Source organism: Rhineura floridana, chromosome 2, assembly GCF_030035675.1.
Source record: "Rhineura floridana isolate rRhiFlo1 chromosome 2, rRhiFlo1.hap2, whole genome shotgun sequence".
Taxonomy (NCBI): domain Eukaryota; kingdom Metazoa; phylum Chordata; class Lepidosauria; order Squamata; family Rhineuridae; genus Rhineura; species Rhineura floridana.
This window is the reverse complement of record NC_084481.1, coordinates 212,123,017-212,144,109: the sequence shown is the minus strand read 5'-3', so window position 1 is coordinate 212,144,109 and position 21,093 is coordinate 212,123,017.

Below are 21,093 nucleotides of genomic sequence, written 5' to 3'. Positions count from 1 at the left end.
GTTTTACTTGCTTTTTCAGAGTTAACTGGCAGTATGTGGCTAACTCTGTTCAGAATAAATGGGCAATGTAAAAAATACATGATCAGTTAGTTTCTCTCTGTAGCAATCTCTTTGATGTTTGCCAGAGTGTCTATTTATAAAATTTGTGCTCACAGGCAGGATTGCATGTGATCATTTATTTCCCCCCAGCATTTCAAGTATTTCATTTCCTTGTTAAATTTTCTTTAAAATTAGAAAAAATACAAGAAGGGAAGCTCAACCCCTTGGGAGCCCAGTAACAAACATGCTTTGTGCTTGCCTCTTTTAATGCTGCAGGTTGATGACACAGCAGCAGTTTCTATTCAGAACAGAAATGGTAAGACTTTATAACAAGGGAAATGTGAGGTTCCACTGTGTGTCAATTTTCCAAGATGAAACAACAAAACATGAGCTTTTTTATTTTATTTGTAGTCCCACATGCAGGACACTATTCATTGCCAACATGATGGCTGTCTTCTTCTCTCTGTGTTAGAGGCACTATGCCTCCAGTTTGCTGGAGAATATTTTCTGTAGGCATCTGGTTGGCCACTGTGGGAAGAGGATGCTGGGCTAGATGGGCCTTTGGCCTGATCCAGCAGGCTCTGCCCATGTTCTTATGCTCTAATCTATTTCAAATGAGTCTTTCTCACTCGGAAGTAGCGCTGTGCTGAAATCTGTCTTACAGTTTCTTACAAGTTTAAGATGTTTTTAAAGTCTTTTTTTTAAAAAAAAAAGTTTTAAAAGATGTTTTGTTTTAATATATATTTAAAGTCTGTTTTTATGATGTTTTAGAGTGGTTTTAGTGCTTTTCTCCGTCGCCCTGGGCTCCTACTGGGAGGAAGGATGGGATATAAATCAAATAAATAAATAATAAAATAAAGTTTGCTTCTTTAGTGAAAGAGGCTTCCAGGTTTTTTGCCTGCTTCTACATAAGAACTTAACATAAGAACATAAGAAGAGCCTGCTGGATCAGGCCAGTGGCCCATCTAGTCCAGCATCCTGTTCTCACAGTGGCCAACCAGGTGCCTGGGGGAAGCCTGCACGCAGGACCTGAGTGCAAGAACACTCTCCCCTCCTGAGGCTTCCAGCAACTGGTTTTGAGAAGCATGCTGCTTCTGACTAGGGTGGCACAGCACAGCCATCATGGCTAGTAGCCATTGATAGCCCTGTCCTCCATGAGTTTGTCTAATCTTTTAAAGCCATCCAAGCTGGTGGCCATTACTGCATCTTGTGGGAGCAAATTCCATAGTTTAACTATGCGCTGAGTAAAGAAGTACTTCCTTTTTTCTGTCCTGAATCTTCCAACATTCAGCTTCTTTGAATGTCCACAAGTTCTAGTATTATGAGAGAGGGAGAAGAACTTTTCTCTATCCACTTTCTCAATGTCATGCATAATTTCTCAGGGTACTTGCAAATTTCTTTAGAATTTCTTTAGAATTTTGCTGCGTGCAGGGATTTGAGCACACTTTTATCATTGTGAGGTGGCTGAGGGTGACGTATGTTTTTCTTTCGAGTAAACATTTCTCTAGAACTCTGCAGCCTCCCTGGCTCTTCACACTTCCTTGTCTGAAAGAAGTCCCATGGGAGGAGTTACATCATGATGTATCCAGTGTGGTGTAGGGATCCAGTGTGGTGTAGTGGTTAGAGTGTCAGGCTGCGACCTGGGAGGCCAGGGTTAAAATCCCTGCTTGGCCATGAAGCTCACTGGGCGACCTTGGGCCGGTCATTGTCTCTCAGCGTAACCTACCTCTCAAGGTTGTTGTGAGGATCAAATTGGGAAGGGGAGAACCATGTTTGTACGACACTTTGAGCTGCTTGGAGTAAAGGTGGGATATAATTGTAATAATAAATAAAATAAAAATAAATAAAACTATGTATTCTCCTGGGGTTTATAAATAAAAATAAATAGAACAATGTATTCTGGAGTGCAGACACCAGGAAAGGCTGCAGAGTGCAGACCACTGGTAAGATGATTTGTAGAATGAAATAAAGGACACTCACAGCAACATTTGGTCACCTCAAAAGTAAGGAAAGTACAACAAAAACCTTGCACCTCACTTATGAGAATTTCACTGAAATTTTCTCTCCCCTTTGATAGTTTTTTGACTGCAACTTCTTTTCTCATTACTTCATGGAGAATGGTTGAAAAAATGCAGAAGAATGTTTCAGCACAGTGTTACTGGAAACTCTTTCCCAGGATTTGCAGTGTCAGATGGGAACAGCAACAAGCAAAGGTGAATGGTTACAGATGACAAGATTTTGGCTTCTGGCAGATGTCACTTTTTAAAAAAACCTATACAGCAGCTCTACCAAATCATCTGTATGTGGGTCTTGTTCTTCAAGCATCCTTTGACTCTTGCAAATAATGCTCTTGCACTCTTTTGCACCAAACACAGAAAATGCTGAAAAGGTTTGGTAGGCAAAGGACTGCATCCAATTGTGCCCTCCTATTTGTGGAAGGAATTTTGAAACCCTCCATGGAAACTTTTGAAATCCCCCAGAACAACAAGGAAAGTGACACAGGGGGGCTGCAGAGGGAAAGGGTTTGGTTCATGGGCAGCAGATTGGTTGCCAGGATGGATCTTCAAGAGGCAATGATCTTCTCAGATTTGGCTGCACATAGAGAAATTCAGCCTTTTGTAATACAGCTTTCATGTCCAGATAGGGATGGACATTTTTGTCTCTTTCTGGTCATAAGTCCCTTCTGTTCCATTTTCATATTAATCCACACATTTGTTTAAACACACACACACAGACACCAGAATTTAAATAGATGGTCAGTTCAGTTTGTTTTGCAACAACAAAAAAGTTTTTCAAACATTTCTATGCCCACAACGTATGGGATAGAGAGAAACATCCTCTCTACTGATCTAAGGGAGTAGGAAAGGGTTAGGGTGCCATGATAAAGCACTCTTGAAGTTACGCAGGACCCCAGCCTTGCATGACTTTCAATATCTACCAGCACTAGGGCTTTAAATATCTACAAGCACTAGGGTGGCATGCATCCTACTTTATTTTGAAGGGCTGTCAGAGGAACAGTACTCCATTTGAAACTCCTTTCTGTTTGAAGGGGTTGAAAGATAAAGAACCCTAAGAAGAAATATCAGGGGCCTTGAAGTTGCAGGCATCTGGATATAATCTGAACAGCAGACTAAGGCACACAGGTTACCTGCTCCCAGTGTTCCCTACTAGAATGAAATGTACTGCTTTTCTGCTTAAATTATAGTAATTATTTCTAAATTTGCATCTATAAATATACATCATCATATACAAATTTTATGCATATCAGCATATCTTTTGCCCTGTGTTTTGGTGACGTGTTTCCTCATTTTTGACAGTGCATAAGCGGTTACCCAAATCAGCACTTTGAAGTCAGCTTGGAAGCTAGAGAATGGAGCTCCAGCTGATAAAGTATCTCAGCCCCAGTGTGACAAAGTACAATCTTCTGTCTTGCATGTATTTCTCAAACTTTCCTGAAGTAAAGGCAGTGTAACTGCTCAAATAAATCACAAAGCTAGTCAAATGAGCTGATTCCAAGGAACATTTCCCCCCCAAGGGTTATCTAAACCTACATCCACACTCAAGCAACAAATATTGAAAATTTCCATCAAAACTGGACAAGCAGATAGTTGTAATTTGGTTTCTTCCAAAATTATTTGAATATTTTGCCCTAAGAGGTACCTCCAAGTTTCCTTCAAATTTTGCTTCAGGCAAAACTTGGCAACTAACAAGGGATATGGTGTGTCCCCACCACCACCACCACCAACGCCCCCCAACCCTCACACTATCAAAAGTCATTTGGCTTCCTTTGAAAATTCTCAAATGTTTTGCTCATGGAGAGGGCACCAAATTTGCTTCCAAGTTTGGTTTACACAAATGCCTAGAGATACATGAAATATGCTTGAGACATTTTGCTAGTCTTAGTGACAATGTTATGGCTTTTCTCGAAATATAACTAAGATGCTTTGCCTGAGAAAGTATTCTTACGTTCACTCCAGATTTCAGTCCAGGCACAATTTGGTGAAGACATAGATCAGAGGTGGGGAACATGTGGCCCTCCAAATGTTGCTGAACTAGATCTCCCATCATTCCATCATAGAAATGTATACAATTATGCATGGTATAGAGAAAGTGGATAGAATTTCTCTCTCTCTCTCTCTCTCTCTCATAACATTAGAACTCATGGACATTCAATGAAGCTGAATGTTGGAAGATTCAGGATGGACAAAATAAAGGACTTCTTCATGCAGCGCATAGTTAAATTATGGAATTTGCTCCCACGAGAGGCAGTGATGGCCATCAACTTGGATGGCTTTAAAAGACGATTAGATAAATTCACGGAGGATAAGCATATCAACAGCTACTGGCCATGATGGCTATGTTCTTTCTTCACCATTGGCATCAGTCTGCTTCTGAATATTAATTCCTGGAAACCACAGGAGGGGAGAGTACCGTTGCACTTAGGTCCTGCTTGCAGGCTTTCCATAAACATTTAGTTGGCCACTGTTAGAACAGGATACTGGACTAGATGGGCCACTGGCCTGATCCAGCAGGCTCTTCTTATGTTCTTATGACCATCAACCATGCTGTCTAAGGCTGATGGCAGTTGCAAGTCCAACAATGTCAGAGGGGGCACTAATTCCCCATCATTGATGTATGCACTCGTGGATTCAACACAACCATTTGGCAGCACTTTTTGACAGACACATGAGAAACATCCCCTGAGACATTTTGCGAGAAAGTTTTCCCATTTCTTTTCAGATTCTTCATATAAGAACATAAGAACATAAGAAGAGCCTGCTGAATCAGGCCAGTGGCCCATCTAGTCCAGCATCCTGTTCTCACAGTGGCCAACCAGGTGCCTGGGGGAAGCCCGCAAGCAGGACCCGAGTGCAAGAACACTCTCCCCTCCTGAGGCTTCCGGCAACTGGTTTTCAGAAGCATGCTGCCTCTGACTAGGGTGGCAGAGCACAGCCATCACGGCTAGTAGCCATTGATAGCCCTGTCCTCCATGAATTGGTCTAATCTTCTTTTAAAGCCATCCAAGCTGGTGGCCATTACTGCATCTTGTGGGAGCAAATTCCATAGTTTAACTATGCGCTGAGTAAAGAAGTACTTCCTTTTGTCTGTCCTGAATCTTCCAACATTCAGCTTCTTTGAATGTCCACGAGTTCTAGTATTATGAGAGAGGGAGAAGAACTTTTCTCTATCCACGTTCTCAATGCCATGCATAATTTTATAAACTTCTATCATGTCTCCTCTGACCCGTCTTTTCTCTAAACTAAAAAGCCCCAAATGCTGCAACCTTTCCTTGTAAGGGAGTTGCTCCATCCCCTTGATCATTCTGGTTGCCCTCTTCTGAACCTTTTCCAATTCTATAATATCCTTTTTGAGATGAGGCGACCAGAACTGTAAACAGTATTCCAAATGCGGCCGCACCATAGATTTATACAATGGCATTATGATATTGGCTGTTTTATTTTCAATACATTTCCTAATTATCGCTAGCATGGAATTTGCCTTTTTCACAGCTGCCGCACATTGGGTCGACATTTTCATTGTGCTGTCCACTACAACCCCGAGGTCTCTCTCCTGGTCGGTCACCGTCAGTTCAGACCCCATGAGCGTATATGTGAAATTAAGATTTTTTGTTCCAATATGCATAATTTTACACTTGTTTATATTGAATTGCATTTGCCATTTTTCCACCCATTCACTCAGTTTGGAGAGGTCTTTTTGGAGCTCTTCGCAATCCCTTTTTGTTTTAACAACCCTGAACAATTTAGTGTCATCAGCAAACTTGGCCACTTCACTGCTCACTCCTAATTCTAGGTCATTAATGAACAAGTTGAAAAGTACAGGTCCCAATACCGATCCTTGAGGGACTCCACTTTCTACAGCCCTCCACTGGGAGAACTGTCCGTTTATTCCTACTCTCTGCTTTCTGCTTCTTAACCAATTCCTTATCCACAAGAGGACCTCTTATTCCATGACTGCTAAGATTCCTCAGAAGTCTTTGGTGAGGTACCTTGTCAAACGCTTTTTCAAAGTCTAAGTACACTATGTCCACTGGATCACCTCTATCTATATGCTTGTTGACACTCTCAAAGAATTCTAATAGGTTACTGAGACAGGACTTTTCCTTGCAGAAGCCATGCTGGCTCTGCTTCAGCAAGGCTTGTTCTTCTATGTGCTTAGTTAATCTAGCTTTAATAATACTTTCTACCAGTTTTCCAGGGACAGAAGTTAAGCTAACTGGCCTGTAATTTCCGGGATCCCCTCTGGATCCCTTTTTGAAGATTGGCGTTACATTTGCCACTTTCCAGTCCTCAGGCACGGAGGAGGACCCGAGGGACAAGTTACATATTTTAGTTAGCAGATCAGCAATTTCACCTTTGAGTTCTTTGAGAACTCTCAGGTGGATGCCATCCGGGCCCGGTGATTTGTCAGTTTTATATTGTCCATTAAGCCTAGAACTTCCTCTTTTGTTACCACTATGTGTCTCAGTTACTCAGACTCCCTTCCTGCAAATGTTAGTTCAGGTTCAGGGATCTGCCCTATATCTTCCACTGTGAAGACAGATGCAAAGAATTCATTTAGCTTCTCTGCAATCTCCTTATCGTTCTTTAGTACTCCTTTGACTCCCTTATCATCCAAGGGTCCAATCGCCTCCCTAGATGGTCTCCTGCTTTGAATGTATTTATATAATTTTTTGTTGTTGGTTTTTATGTTCTTAGCAATGTGCTCCTCAAATTCTTTTTTAGCATCCCTTATTGTCTTCTTGCATTTCTTTTGCCAGAGTTTGTGTTCTTTTTTATTTTCTTCATTCGGACAAGACTTCCATTTTCTGAAGGAAGACTTTTTGCCTCTAAGAGCTTCCTTGACTTTGCTCGTTTACCATGCTGGCATCTTCTTGGCCCTTTTCTGATCTGCGGTATGCACTCCAGTTGAGCTTCTAATATAGTGTTTTTAAACAACTTCCAAGCATTTTTGAGTGATGTGACCCTCTGGACTTTGTTTTTCAGCTTTCTTTTTACCAATCCCCTCATTTTTGTGAAGTTTCCTCTTTTGAAGTCAAATGTGACCGTGTTGGATTTTCTTGGCAATTGGCCATTTACATGTATGTTTAATTTAATAGCACTATGGTCACTGCTCCCAATCGGTTCAACAACACTTACATCTCGCACCAGGTCCCTGTCCCCACTGAGGATTAAGTCCAGGGTTGCCGTCCCTCTGGTCGGTTCCATGACCAACTGGTCTAGGGAATAGTCATTTAGAATATCTAGAAACTTTGCTTCTTTGTCATGACTGGAACACATATGCGGCCAGTCTATGTCTGGGTAGTTGAAGTCACCCATTACTACCACATTTCCTAGTTTGGATGCTTCCTCAATTTCATATCTCATCTCAAGGTCTCCCTGAGCATTTTGATCAGGGGGACGATAGATCGTTCCCAGCATTAAGTCCCTCCTGGGGCATGGTATCACCACCCACAATGATTCTGTGGAGGAGTCTGCCTCTTTTGGGGTTTTGAGCTTGCTGGATTCAATGCCTTCTTTCACATATAGAGCTACTCCACCACCAATACGTCCTTTCCTGTCCTTCCGATATAGTTTATATCCAGGGATAACCGTATCCCACTGGTTTTTTCCACCAGGTCTCCGTTATGCTCACTATATCAATGCTCTCCTCTAAGACCAAGCACTCCAGTTCTCCCATCTTGGTTCGCAGGCTCCTAGCATTAGCGTACAGGCACTTGTAAGCAGTGTCTCTCTTCAAGTGTCTTTGGCACTTATGGTTTGGCCTGTGGTAATTTTGCTCTTCTGAATTTATATCCTGTGCCACTGCTCTCACAATGCCTACTTCTAGGCCTACCCCTTTTAAAATGTCATCATTTCTTTGGTTTTTATCCCAGGGGGGAGGTTTATTCCGAACGGGACCTTCCTCAGCTCCTGTCGGGTTTCCCCCCTCAGTCAGTTTAAAAGCTGCTCTGCTACCTTTTTAATTTTAAGTGCCAGCAGTCTGGTTCCATTCTGGTTCAAGGGGAGCCCGTCCCTTTTGTACAGGCCCGGCTTGTCCCAAAATGTTCCCCAGTGCCTAACAAATCCAAACCCTTCCTTTCACTTGAAAATGAAGCCCCAAATTTGTCTCTAATTTTACTTAAGGAAAAACCTCAGTGGCAATCCTAACATGCACTACATAAAAAAAATGCATGGATTGAAAACCAAGTAAACGGGGGGGGGGAATAAAGATAACAATGTACTTAAAACTCCAAGGAGCCTTATACTGTTTGGACATCACAAGAAGTTTCATGCTAGCATTAACACACCACTCTCATACAGGACATTTGCAAATCCTACTGATTTTAAGCTCTCCCTTTTTTAAAGTAGCCCAAAGAGAGCAAACTTGGGAGATTTTAAAAAAGAAAGGATCTGGCAAGGTGTGTGGGCAGGGATTCCAAACAGAAACAAAAACTGTAATTTTTGTAATCCCCTGCATTCCTTTCAGTCTATCAGGGAAAGTTCAGATAGCAGGAAAAGGAAAGGGAATAAGAAGGATTAACAGCAATATTACTGTAGCAAGGGACACACATTCAAGAATACTTACAGCTTGGATCTATCATTCTGCTGGGAAATTACATGTTAGAGTTGGTGCTGATAATGCCCTCTCCTGGCGACACTATTGCAACTAAGTCTAGGTGTCAGTTATCCCAGAGACCTGCATATACAGCATGCAGGATAAATGTACTGTAGTCACAGAGAGTGATCAGTGTGAAATGTCACACAGCCCCCACTCCTCCCCCACCTCGCTGAAGGTAAATTATTTTAATAAGGGAAGAGATACCACAGTGCAATTTTGTGTGTGTGTTTGAATGTGTGTTTTACCCCCTAAATAATGTTCTCTGTGTCATCTGTATATTTATGATAGCTCAAAGACATGGGTGTGTGGATCTAATTAAAAATGTGAAAGGGTTTAGCAGCCTTCTGCTTCCCTGTGAGTCTCCTGTTGCCAACTCTTGGCAGCTCTGCTGTCAGCGAGCCAAATGTTTAGTCTTCAGCTGAACTACTGCCAGGATGCCGCATGGCATTCTGGGACAGTAAAGCCTGGAGGTACTGTATTAAAACTATCACAGAAGGAGGATGTGCTGGGTACAGGACTTCGTATTCAAATTGCCCACTAGTAAAGCAATGGAGAAAACCCACTTTTGCCTGGTGAGCCTTGGGACCTTGCCAAACGAACCCCAGGCTTTTCCCTGAGTGCTATACTTGCACAAGCCCAAACCAAATGACTAAAGTGCATTAAACTTTCCGTGCAAAGGATTGATGGGGAAAAGTAGCATTCATGCCATTGAGGAAGAGTTCTGCTCTTGTTCGTAAACCTGTTTGCAGCTCTACAGTTCTGCAAAGAAGAACCGTAGACTACAACGAGAGAGAAATATAGCTGCTGGGGCAGAGTATAATCTTCCTGGTGTCGTGTTCAACACAGATTTTGTACAACTAGGAATGGGTGAATATGTCCATTTCAGTTTTTCTTTTTCTGATTTTCCAATCTTAAACTTGGTTCTTCGCATTTCCACATCAGTTTCCTTTTTTTTAAAGTCCTCATGAAAATTCATCACGATTTGAGTGCAAATTTCTCCCAATATACACATTTTGTATGCAATTGTCCCTAATATAATCTGGTTTTGAATGTTATTTTCACTAATATATGCATTCATATGCACACTTAACTAAGTATATGTACTCTTGTACATGTTACTTGGCTAGAGAGCTGTGCTGCAAAATTCAGAGAAATGTAAATTTCAAAGGATGGCTGTGTTTTGGTTCACATATTATTTCAGAAAGTGCAAATTAAGTAGATTTGCCTTCAAACTTGAGCTCAGTCAAATTTCTCCCCCATAGCTATATTCAACACATGAGTGCTCTTGTTCTTGAACGTTAGTGCACGGGGGTATTCAGCCTCTCAAGCCCTCTTCAGGGGCAACAAAGGTAGAAAAGGTCTGTGGGGTTAGCCCTACCCTTGTCATTGTGCGGTTTCCATGAGCTCCTTCATATTCTAGTGGAACTTTGGCAGTGGGGATCCTTTTCCATTCATGGAAGTGCCTGGTGCAATTCAGAACTCTGGTCTTCCAGGATTCTTAACTGTGGAGGGAGCTTCCACGACTTGCAGAAGTTATAGCTGAATATGGGTAAGCTGGAAGGAGATGTGAAATGATGGAGGCCGGGCTATCATGGTAGCCCCACTGCTCTTTCCTGCTCATGTCACCCCTTTGAAGCTGTGACGCCTGAAGAGGGCTGTCGTGCTGGCCCAGGACATTTTGCTACCTTAAGAGGAACCCAAATTGTGCCCATCTCCCCCGTCAGGACCAACACTGTAGAAAGTCTTGCTGCATCATCCAGACACCTTCATCTGTCCCCAGCGCGTGCACACACCCCCATGGTGCCAGTTGAAGCCATGTGATTCAGCCTGCAGCATGGCAGTGCTGGCCTTTCAGCCTTTAAAGCAGGAATAGGGAAGCAGTGGTCCTCTAGATATTATTGGACTTCAACTCCCATCAGCCTTAGCTAGTATGGTCAATGGTCAGGGAGGTTGGAATCTGTTCTCCAACAACATCTGGAGAGCCACTAGCACCCCATCCCTGCTGCAAAGAAGACATTATCACTTCCTAAGGCTAACAAAATGGTACATGGAGGGAGGAGTGGGTCTCTCATCGTTAATGATGTCACAATTCACAGCTAATATAGGGACATGTCAGGCATTGCTGTTATTTCTGCTGATTTCTCCATGTAGCTGGAAAGTGATGTATGCGCTTGGAACATTTATACACAAAAGCAGCTATGTAATGGTTATGAGGGTAGGATTTTTCAGATGCTTAATTTGCTGCCTAGAACAACCATGCACCATTTCCTCTTCAAAGTGGTGACTGGCTTGTTATTGCAAGTGGTGCAGAGGTGTTGCAAAAGGGGGGGGGAGGGAAAAGGCCTAGCGTAGAGCCTTCCCCCATTCTGGGAAATTGGCTTAATTGAGCAACATCTGTGCAGTAAGTCTGCACCTTTCCATCCACTCCACCCCCGCCATCACCACTGCTGTGACCTACAATAACTTTTCAAAATCCTGTTCCTTGATTTGGGAAATGTATCCATAGCTGAGAATACGCCATTTTCATTTCAAGAACCAGACACTATGGATATTTATTGCATCCTTAATCCAATAGGCTCCTGTAATACTTGTCAAACACATTCCAGAAGCATTCACAATCACAGTGGATGTTGTTGGAAAACATGCATTTTCCTAACAACAAAATATTATTATTTGAGTGCTGAGGAAAATGTGACATAGCTGGAATGAGGAGATAGATCTAGGCAACAAATTAGTAACATTTTGTGCAAGGCTGATAGCCCCTCTCTAGAAAGACACAAAGACTATCGGATGCTCACATATGCCCATCATTATGATAAAGTAGTCAGATGGTGGTATTAACCTGTAAAGCCCTAAATGGCTTTAAAGCCATTTGAGACATGGGTCTCTTTCTCAACAGATTCCTTTCCACATGCTCTGATCTGAAGCCATATTCTAGATCTCTTGACCCTTAGAAGCATGGCTGATGATAACCAGGGCTAGGAGCCTTTCTGGTCTTAGAACCACACTGAGGAACACTTTACCATGTGAGCATATGTATTAAGCCTAGAGATGGAGGAGGAAACTGTTTTACATGGATTTATACACAGAATTTGGTGCTTGCATCCCAATTAAGCTTTTCCCTCATCAGACTGCCTCTTGAATTAAGCGCCTTATGACTGAGTCACTCATTTATTGTTTGTTTCTTTAAAAAGTGCAACTAATTATATGCAGCGTATATTACATGTGTATGTGTAATACATATAAAATGGTTAAGTCCCATTTGGTACTATATTTCTGCAGCACAATTTTATTAGTATTAATACATAAGTAAGTTTATTCAATTATATGCATTGTTATATGCATTTGCTTATGTGCTGGTTACTTTCGGAAACCTGGAGTCCATATGCATATAATATATGCATAATATAATGTGTATAATATTAATAATGCATTCAACATGTGAGAATTGTTCATATTTTTAGCAGAACTGGTAAAAAAAACCCCTCACATTATTGAGATCAGTGAGCAAGATGGGAGTTGGAAAAAAGCTGCCAGATAAGCTCCACATTGTGATTTTCAGAAAATTCTACCCCTGGTCAGGCCTTGTCATTGTATCGGTTTAGATGGCTAGTAAAAACTTGGCTGTTTAAAAAGACTTTTACCTGATTGTTATATCTTTTGATGCTATAATTTTGTTAGCTGTTTTGGATTTTGTTATGGGAACTTGGTTTTGGTATCAATATCTGCAATTTTACTGGGCATTTATACTATTGCTTTGGATTGTAAGTGGACTTGAGTTTCTTTGAAAATGAGGTGGGGTATGCATTTGTAAAATAAATAGAACATAAAGAAGGTATATGAAGGGAGAGGTCTTGTATATTGCAAGGAGCCCGGTGTGGGCACAATCAGTGGGGGGAAAGAAGGTTTGCTTTGACCAGCTATGGTGCAGTCTCCAATGACATTGCAGCCATTTTTCTTTTTTCATTGAAGCGAGTCAAGAGAAAAGAGTGTGGGGCACTACTGGCCATGGGACTAAACCTGATCCTTGCTCCTAGTGGCAATAGGAAGAAAAAGGATGGAAACCTCTGAGTGCACAGAAAAAAAAGTTTAGGAGGCCCAGCCCAACACAATGCAGGCATAAATGATATGAAACTATGATACATAATATAGGAACAAAAAGGGGAGATAAAGCTTTACACACTCTCATAACATCGACATCCTACTGGGAGGAAGGGCGGGATATAAATCTAACAAACAAACAAACAACATGCTGGAACAGGACAGCTAAACTGTTAATCATTTTGAAATCAAAGGAGAGGAAGGATGGAGGAATCAAGCATGGAGAATTAAATATGGGCAGGTAGATTGAACTGGAGTCATTCAGCTTCAAGCCACCAATGCCCATTAAAGGAATATCTGTATATCTTGTGATGGCCTGCCATAGCTGTATTTTGCTTCTTCATTGTTACAAGTCTGTAATTTATGTTAACCCAGCTATTCAGAGATTAGACCTTCTAGCCACCAGTACAAAACTATGGCGATGATGAACTGACAGTCATAGAACAGAACTTTACCATGTCTCACCGAAGCAATGCTCACTGAGCTGCTTTGCTGCTAATTAGCTAGACTGCAGCACTTCTTGTGTGTTGATTGCTATCATTTACAAGCCTTATCTTGGTAGAAATAAGGACATCACTATCCCATATCCTTATAAGTCAGGTATAAGGCTGGCACGTCCACTTGGGGAGTCATGGGAGGTTAGATCTCATGGGCTATGATGAATTTCCAATAGACTATTGTTAGTACAACTCTGGAAAACGGATAGATCCAGTACCAAAACAGTCAAGATGCCACAATTATATATACTGAACATACTGATCAAACATAGTTTGGCAACATTGTTTGTTTATTTATTCAATTAAATCCTGCCCTTTCTCCCAAAGAAACCCAGGGCAACAAACACACAAAACAATTAAAACAATTAAAAACATCTAAAAAAACCCCAATTCCAATTACAGATGCAGACTGAGAAAGATCACTACTTAAAATGAAAGAGGAAGGACTTGAGTAGGCACCAAAAAGACAACAGAGATGGCGCCTGTCTAATATTTGGAATTCCTGTCTAATAGGCAATTCCAAAGGGTAGGTGCCACAACACAAAAGGACCGATTCCTATATTGTGCGGAATAGACTTTTGCTTGCAGTGCAGTGATCAGCTGAGTATATAAGGGATAAGAAGATCTTTCAGGTATCCTGGTCATAAACTGTATAGGGGTTATACACCAAAACCAGGACCTTGAACTTAGCCTGATAGCTAATTGTTAGCCGGTGCAATTCTTTCAGCAACATAACATGTAAAATCACATGCATTGAAGATGTTTTAAAATGAGCTGAATCCATCCATCTTGACATGTATTTTTGATGGGGACTTTTGTGCTTTAAATGAAGCGGTCCATCCATCCCTGCATAAAGCAAACAGAAACACTGGATGAGGGGAGGAAAGGAAGAATCAGCATTGAAACCTACCATCGCTTCTAATTTCCAGAAAGGTATTTAAAGGAACAGAACTCCGGCACGAGCGTATCACACACCTGAACTTTGCCTCTTTGATCTTTCCTCTGGGGTCCTTTTTGTTTCCCTTGGCCTGCTGTGGTGGAGAGGTAGGCCTCAGAAGCCTTCTGGCATCTAGCCCAGGCTTTGTGGGCCACTGGAGAGATGCCTAGCTAGGTGCAGAAGTGCCCTGTGGCAGGTGTTAAAATGTTGTTCCTGGTTCCTTGGTGGTAATCACTGCAAAACAATCCTGTCTGCTCTAGTCGTATCAACAAGCAGCTTTTCCCCAGCTTGTTGCTAAGAGACAGGACTGTTGCTTACAAGTTGTTCGGTGCCTCTGACTTCCATAATTTATAATTTATTATCTCAGCATCAAAATTTGTGTTCGCCCCCCCAACTTACATTTAATTTTATTTTGCCACAGACCCAATAATTGTTAAAAGGTTGCGTGCCTACCAGCCTTGTGGCTGCTCTTATTATGTGCTTGCTTTTGTAAGGTTCAGAGGGTTAGTGGTGATGGGGGGGGGGGGAGGAAATAGCAAGAAGAAAAAATGCTATTATAAACTGCAGATGAATATCATTTTTGCCCATTAACTTTTTGCATTATACGACTGGCTAGGTCAATGGATTCCCTCAAGATTTCTTCCCTATTCAAAAACATGCTTCTGTCCAACCAAGAAGGAAATGAGTTGAAATGATTTCAATTTAAACAAGAAACAAGTCGTCTCTCGCAGCTCTACACTTCAGCACCTAATGGCTGAACTCATCAATCCTACTTTTGCGAAGTTCAGCACTACAGGCATTTAACCAATGTCAGAAATTACCCATGTGCATTAATCTAGTTCTTGTGACTACACAAAGCCTACCTCGCTAAAGTGTTTTATACTTAACACTAGTTAAATCAGCCCTGCGAGGGGGGGTAACGCCAGAGTGGAAATGAGAATAATTTGCAGAGTTGTTAAGTTGCAAAATCATTCTGCCACAGTTCACTGGTTTAAAAGGGGGTGGGGGGCAGACTGACAAACTTATTACTATGGTCCCTGGTGGAAATTACGAATACCAACCTGGAGTTAGGATTTAGTTGGCTGCTTACTGTCATATTTATACATGGATCTAGCAAGGCTACATTAAGGGGCATAGATCTGAATGATTACAATGTCACCATTAACATGGCTTTACCCCTTTACCACTAACAGAGAAATCCAACCCAGGGGTGTAGTCATCTGAGGTCTTGGGGGGTCTCAGACTCTCTTACTTCTTTGGAAGTAGGGTCCCAGCAGGGTCCCTCTGTCTCCAGCATCCTACAAGCCAATCAGCATGAAAGGGGAGTGTGTTAGTCACTGAGAAGACTCTTCTAACATGCTTCCTTGTCCTGCCCTGCTGATTGGAGCCAATCAGAGTGAAAGGAGGTGAGTCAGCCACTCTTCTCAGTGACTAACATTCTCCTCTTTCATGCTGATTGGCTCCTAGGGATGCCTGTTGTTGTGGGAGAAGGCATTAAGAAGGAGCTCATTCTCTATCTGGAAACAAGAAAGGTGGGGAGGAAGGGTGTGGCTGTGACTATCATGAAACCCCCCCCTGCACTTCTGAATTTCCCACTACACTGCTGTCCAGCCCCCACTCTGCTGTGCTGGAGGGGGGTTGGGATGAGGCTGGGGGTGACCCTCTGCCTAGCCATATCTGGCATTTCTGACCTCTGCTGGTGAGAGTGTTCCACTGGGGAGGAACACCCAAATGGTTCTGCTAAAATGACAGGTGGAAGCTGTTGCAGACGTTCGTGCCGTTGGAAATGTCAGAAACAGGGTGTTTCAAGACGGGAAGGGAGTGGAGCTGGGCTGGCAAAGAATCCACTGCATCCTGAATCAGCTATGCTGCTGTCACATAATGACAACGAGCACAATCCAGGCCTTTTGGCTGCCCCAGCCTGAGAGCTGGTATAGCAAAAGGCATTTTTCCCAGCCTACCACCCTCACCACCACCTTCCACCCTACCTTATGCATGCAGTGTGGCCATGGCTGCAGCGATGGCTACACTGCTTGTTAAATTCATAGACAGTGACTGCTGGTCATGAATTTAATGAAGCAGTGTACCAACTGCTGCATCCACAGCCACACTGCTTGCATAGGGCAACTGGCTACAAAGCTCAGGGGCAGCAAGCACTCTGGTTATGGAAGATCCTCCCCAAACAGGCTCACCTGACACCTTCTCCATGGATTTTTCGGTGCCCGGCAAAGAACTTTTTAATCAAACACTTGCTTTAAAATGAACCCCATGCCTTTGCTATTTTAATGTGGCTTTAAATAAATCTTTTGAACTCTCTCTCTCCCCACTCCCTTCTTTTAGTGTGTGTTTTAAAGCTGAACTGCAAATTGTTTTATTCTGTTCTGTGTTGCTGTTTTTTCATTTTTTTTAAATGTATTTTGCATTGTTAAATATTGGATGGCTTCCCTTCTTGTTTTGTAAGCCACCCAGAAAATTCAGTTGATAGGTCGCCATATACATGTGATAAACCAAACCGGCAAGCAATCTAGCTGGCCACTGTCAGTAAAAAGGATGCTGGAGGACTAGACAGGCCTTTGGTCTGATGCAGCAGTGCTTGCCATATGTTCTTAACTAAATCCAGTTTAATGCTAAACCTGGCTTAGTTAATAGCCGCTAGAAGATCTGGCACTAGTTTCATGCATCCAAGGGCAACCAACATGAAGAACATTAAAACTGCCTTGCTGGGTCTGACCAAAATCCATGCAGAACAACAGCAGCTAGAACATCTAGGACCAAGGTGAACCTATTCAAACTTCCTTGTTATTATTTTTTTTTTTTACTGCCAAGAAGTGCAGTGTTGCTACATTTATGATACTTAAATGTTGGGGGTTTTTTTTGCATGCTGTTACCTTTGCTATACGTTGCTGTTTTATTACTGTTGTCATGAAATTATTCTTGCAATTATTAGTTTTGTTCTCATTGTTGTAAGCTACTTGGAGCATATTTTGTGTGTGTGTGAAAAGGTGGAATACAAATAAAATGATGATGATGATTCTCTTTCCCATCGTGGCCTATCGGATGCCTCTAGAACAGAGATGGGGAACCCATGGCCCTCAAGGCGCTTTGACTACAACAGCTCCCGTCATCCCTGACCATTGCTCATGCTGGCTGGGGCTAAAGGGATTTGGAGCCCAACAACCTCTGGAGGGCAACATATTGGCTATCCCTGCTAAGCTCACAAAAAAAGGATAAAGGCAATGACTATCACTGTTATTTGTCCCAGGCATATGATATTCAGACATATACACCCTCTGAATATGCAGGATCTGTTTAGCCCTCCTACCTGATAGGCCTTTCTTTCATGGATGGGTCTTTGTATTACTTTTTTGAAGCCACCAAAGCTAGTACCCATCACAGCTTCTTGCATTAGCAATTCCTGTATGTTAATAGTGCATTGTGTAAAGAAATATTTTCTTTTGTCTGAGATTTCAGCAGAACAAAGGTGGCCTCAAGTCCTAGTATTCTGAAAGAGAGTAAAAAAAGGGGTGGAGTCACATTAGCCACTATCTCCATACCTTTTGCATTTTTTAAAAATAGTATTAAAAATGCCCTCTGTAGACAGCTGTTGGATTTAGAATAACTACTTCTATTTTTCCCAAGCACAAATTGTTGGTTAAAGCAACCTCATCAGTGCCCTCACTGAGTGCTGTGTTACTCAATGCTAGGGAGCACAGATTAACCATTCCCAGCATGAAGTGTGGGAAGGGAGAAACTGGTCCAGTTGGGAAGCAATTTCATCTGTATGTGCAAACAAAACAAAGCAAAGTAATTACTCCAGAAATTGCCACAGGAATAGAGTCAGATGTGTTTGCTTTGGGATAAAGAGAAATTAAATATACAATTGGGCATTGCATCCCTCCCCCATTTCATGGTGTAGGCAGAGAAGACAAGCAGAGAGAGATCACTGAAGATCAGATTCACTGGGGAGTGGCTAGCAAGGACCAGGGAAAGGTGGCTTAGAGAGGAAGGTCAGCATTGTGTACTAATAGTGAAGTCATTAACTGAATATGGATCCCAGTGTAGTTAAAATGACATTATACCCACACACAAGAGGGGAGAGGGTATTGGCAGACTTGGGGGAACTTCAAGGTTTGCAGGAATAAAAAAAAGTTAGGGGAAAAATCCTAAGGACGGACCCTCTCATACACACAATCAGCTCAGTGAGGACTGAGTATGCCCAGTGGTCATAGAATGCTGACTTCCTTTGGGTCAGGAAGAAAACAATGAGGAGGAGAGGAAATGAAATGGAGTATGGAAGTGGAACCCAGAACAGGAATACTGCAACGTTTTCTTGCAGGTCCTACTTGTGTAAATATAGCAGACACTCTATGGGACCCACACAAAGGTAGCAGGTAAGTTGAGTGGAACAATTTGCCTGGAATGAGTTTCAGTGGCATTTAGCACTGTGGGCCATATATGAAAACCAGTGTTTGTTTATATTTATTATTATTTATTTATTAGATTTATATCCTGCCCTTCCTCCCTTATATAACAGTAAGGGCTAATTTAAAGGGAGCTCCGTGGCGCAGAGTGGTAAGCGGTGGTAACGCAGCCGAAGCTCTGCTCACGGCCAGAGTTCGATTCCAACGGAAGGAGGAAGTCGAATCTCCGGTAAAAGGGGTCGAAGTCCACTCAGCCTTCCATCCATCCGTGGTCGGTAAAATGAGTACCCGGCATATGCTGGGGGGTAAAGAAAGGCCGGGGATGGAACTGGCAATCCCACCCCATATATACGGTCTGCCTAGTAAACGTCGCAAGATGTCACCCTAAGAGTCGGAAATGACTCGCACTATAAGTGTGGGGACACCTTTACATTTTTACTGGGTGATAGTGACATCGCAGTGATTTGAACATAACAAAGCTGTCTTGTGCTGGATCACACCACCAGCCAATCTAGCTTAATATTTTCTACTACTAAGAATTGCACTGGGCTGGAGATTCTCCAAAAGGCAGCAGCTCTCCAGGGCCTCAGGCAGAGAGGTGCCTTTCCTGGGTCTGATCCATTTGAACCTGGTGCATTCTACATGCAAAGCATGTGCTTAGAAGTGCAGAAAAGAGCAACCCAAATGCCCAAGGGGCGTGAGCAACTACAACACTTGGGCCTTTTTAATATGGGGGGATGGCAAGTAAGGGGGGGCATGATAGAGGTGTATAAAATTGTGCACAGTGCAGAACAGGGCTGAGGAGAAGGCATATTGTGATTTACTAGTAGATCTCTAGGGTCACATCCACACCATACATTGAAAGCCCATTCAAAGCACATGCTTCTGAATACCAGCGGTTGGGAAAGAAGAGAGGGCGATGACTTCCCATCCCAGGCTTCTTGTTGGCCACTGGATAAAACAGAATACAGGAGCAGATAGGCCTTGAAAAACATAAGAAGGGTCTCCTGGATCAGGCCAATGGCCCATCTGTTCCAGCATCCTGTTCTCACAGTGGCCAGCCAGATGCCTCTGGGAAGCCCACAAGCAGGACCAGAGTGCAGCAGCACCCTCCCTTCCTGCGGTTTCCAGCAACCGGCATTCAAAAGCACACTGCCTCTAACCATGGAGGCAAAGCATAGCTATCATGGCTAGCACCTATCGATAGCCTTACTCTCCATTAATGTGTCTAATCCTCTTTTAAAGCCATCCAAGTTGGTGGCCATCACTGCCTCTTGTGGGAGTGAATTCCATGATTTAACTATGCTCTGCTTGAAGAAGTACTTCCTTTTGTCTGTCCTGAAGTCTTGCAACATTCAGTGGCATTGGATGTCCACAAGTTCTTGTGTTCTGTGAGAGGGGAAAAATGTTTCTCTATCTGCTTTCTCCATGCCATGCATAATTTTACACACTTATATAATGTCACTTCTTACTTGCCTTTTCTCTAAACTAAAAGCCCCCAGTGCTGCAACCTTTCCGCATAGGGTAGTTGCTCCATCCCCTTAATCATTCTTTTGCCCTTTTCTGAACCTTTTCCAACCCTACAATATCATTTTTGAAGGGAGGTGACCAGAACTGTACCCAGTATTCCAAATGCAGTTGCACCACAGATTTGTATCTGCATTATGATGTCAGCAGGGTTTTTTTTCAATTCCTTTCCTAATAATCCTTAGCATAGAATTTTCCTCTTTCGCAGCTTCTGCATGCACTGTCCCCCTTAAGTCAAGCCCAGCCTCTGCATGCACTCTATTTAGGCACAGGATATTGACATCTTCATTGAGCCATCCACCAGTTCAAATCCCATGAGTGTATATGTGAAATTATTGGGTTTTTTATTTGCCCCAATAGGTATAACTGATTGCATCTGCCATTTTACCACCTATTCACTCATTTTGGAGAGGCCCATTAGGAGCTCTTCACAATCCCTTGTTTTAGTGACCCAACCCTCTGGAATTCTCTGTCCTATGACATCCGCCATGCCTCCTCCCTGGCAGGTTTCCGCCGAGAATTGAAAACCTGGCTGTTTCGGCTGGCCTATGGGACTTTTGGGTAATCTCGTTTTATTCTGTAAAGATGTGGGTGGGTTTTGATTATGTAGAGTTGCTGTTCATTTGTATTTATATGTTATTTTATTCTTTTGTATGTTGCCTAGAGTGGCCGTTTCATACGGCCAGTTAGGCGACTTAGAAATAAAATTTATTATTATTATTATTATCAGTATCATTATCAACAATTAAGTATTGCTATAAGATTGGAGGGCTGGTATGGATGATGTCTGTGGGACCCCTCCAAGCCTGTAATTCTGTGTCTGAAAGTTTGGATTCTATAGTGGAAGGAACCTGCTGAACTGATCAAGCCAGTCTGTTTGTTAAGCTAATGTGTGTGGCCAAGTCTGTTAAGTAAACTTAAGAGCCTGCTGGATCAGGCCAGTGGCCCATCT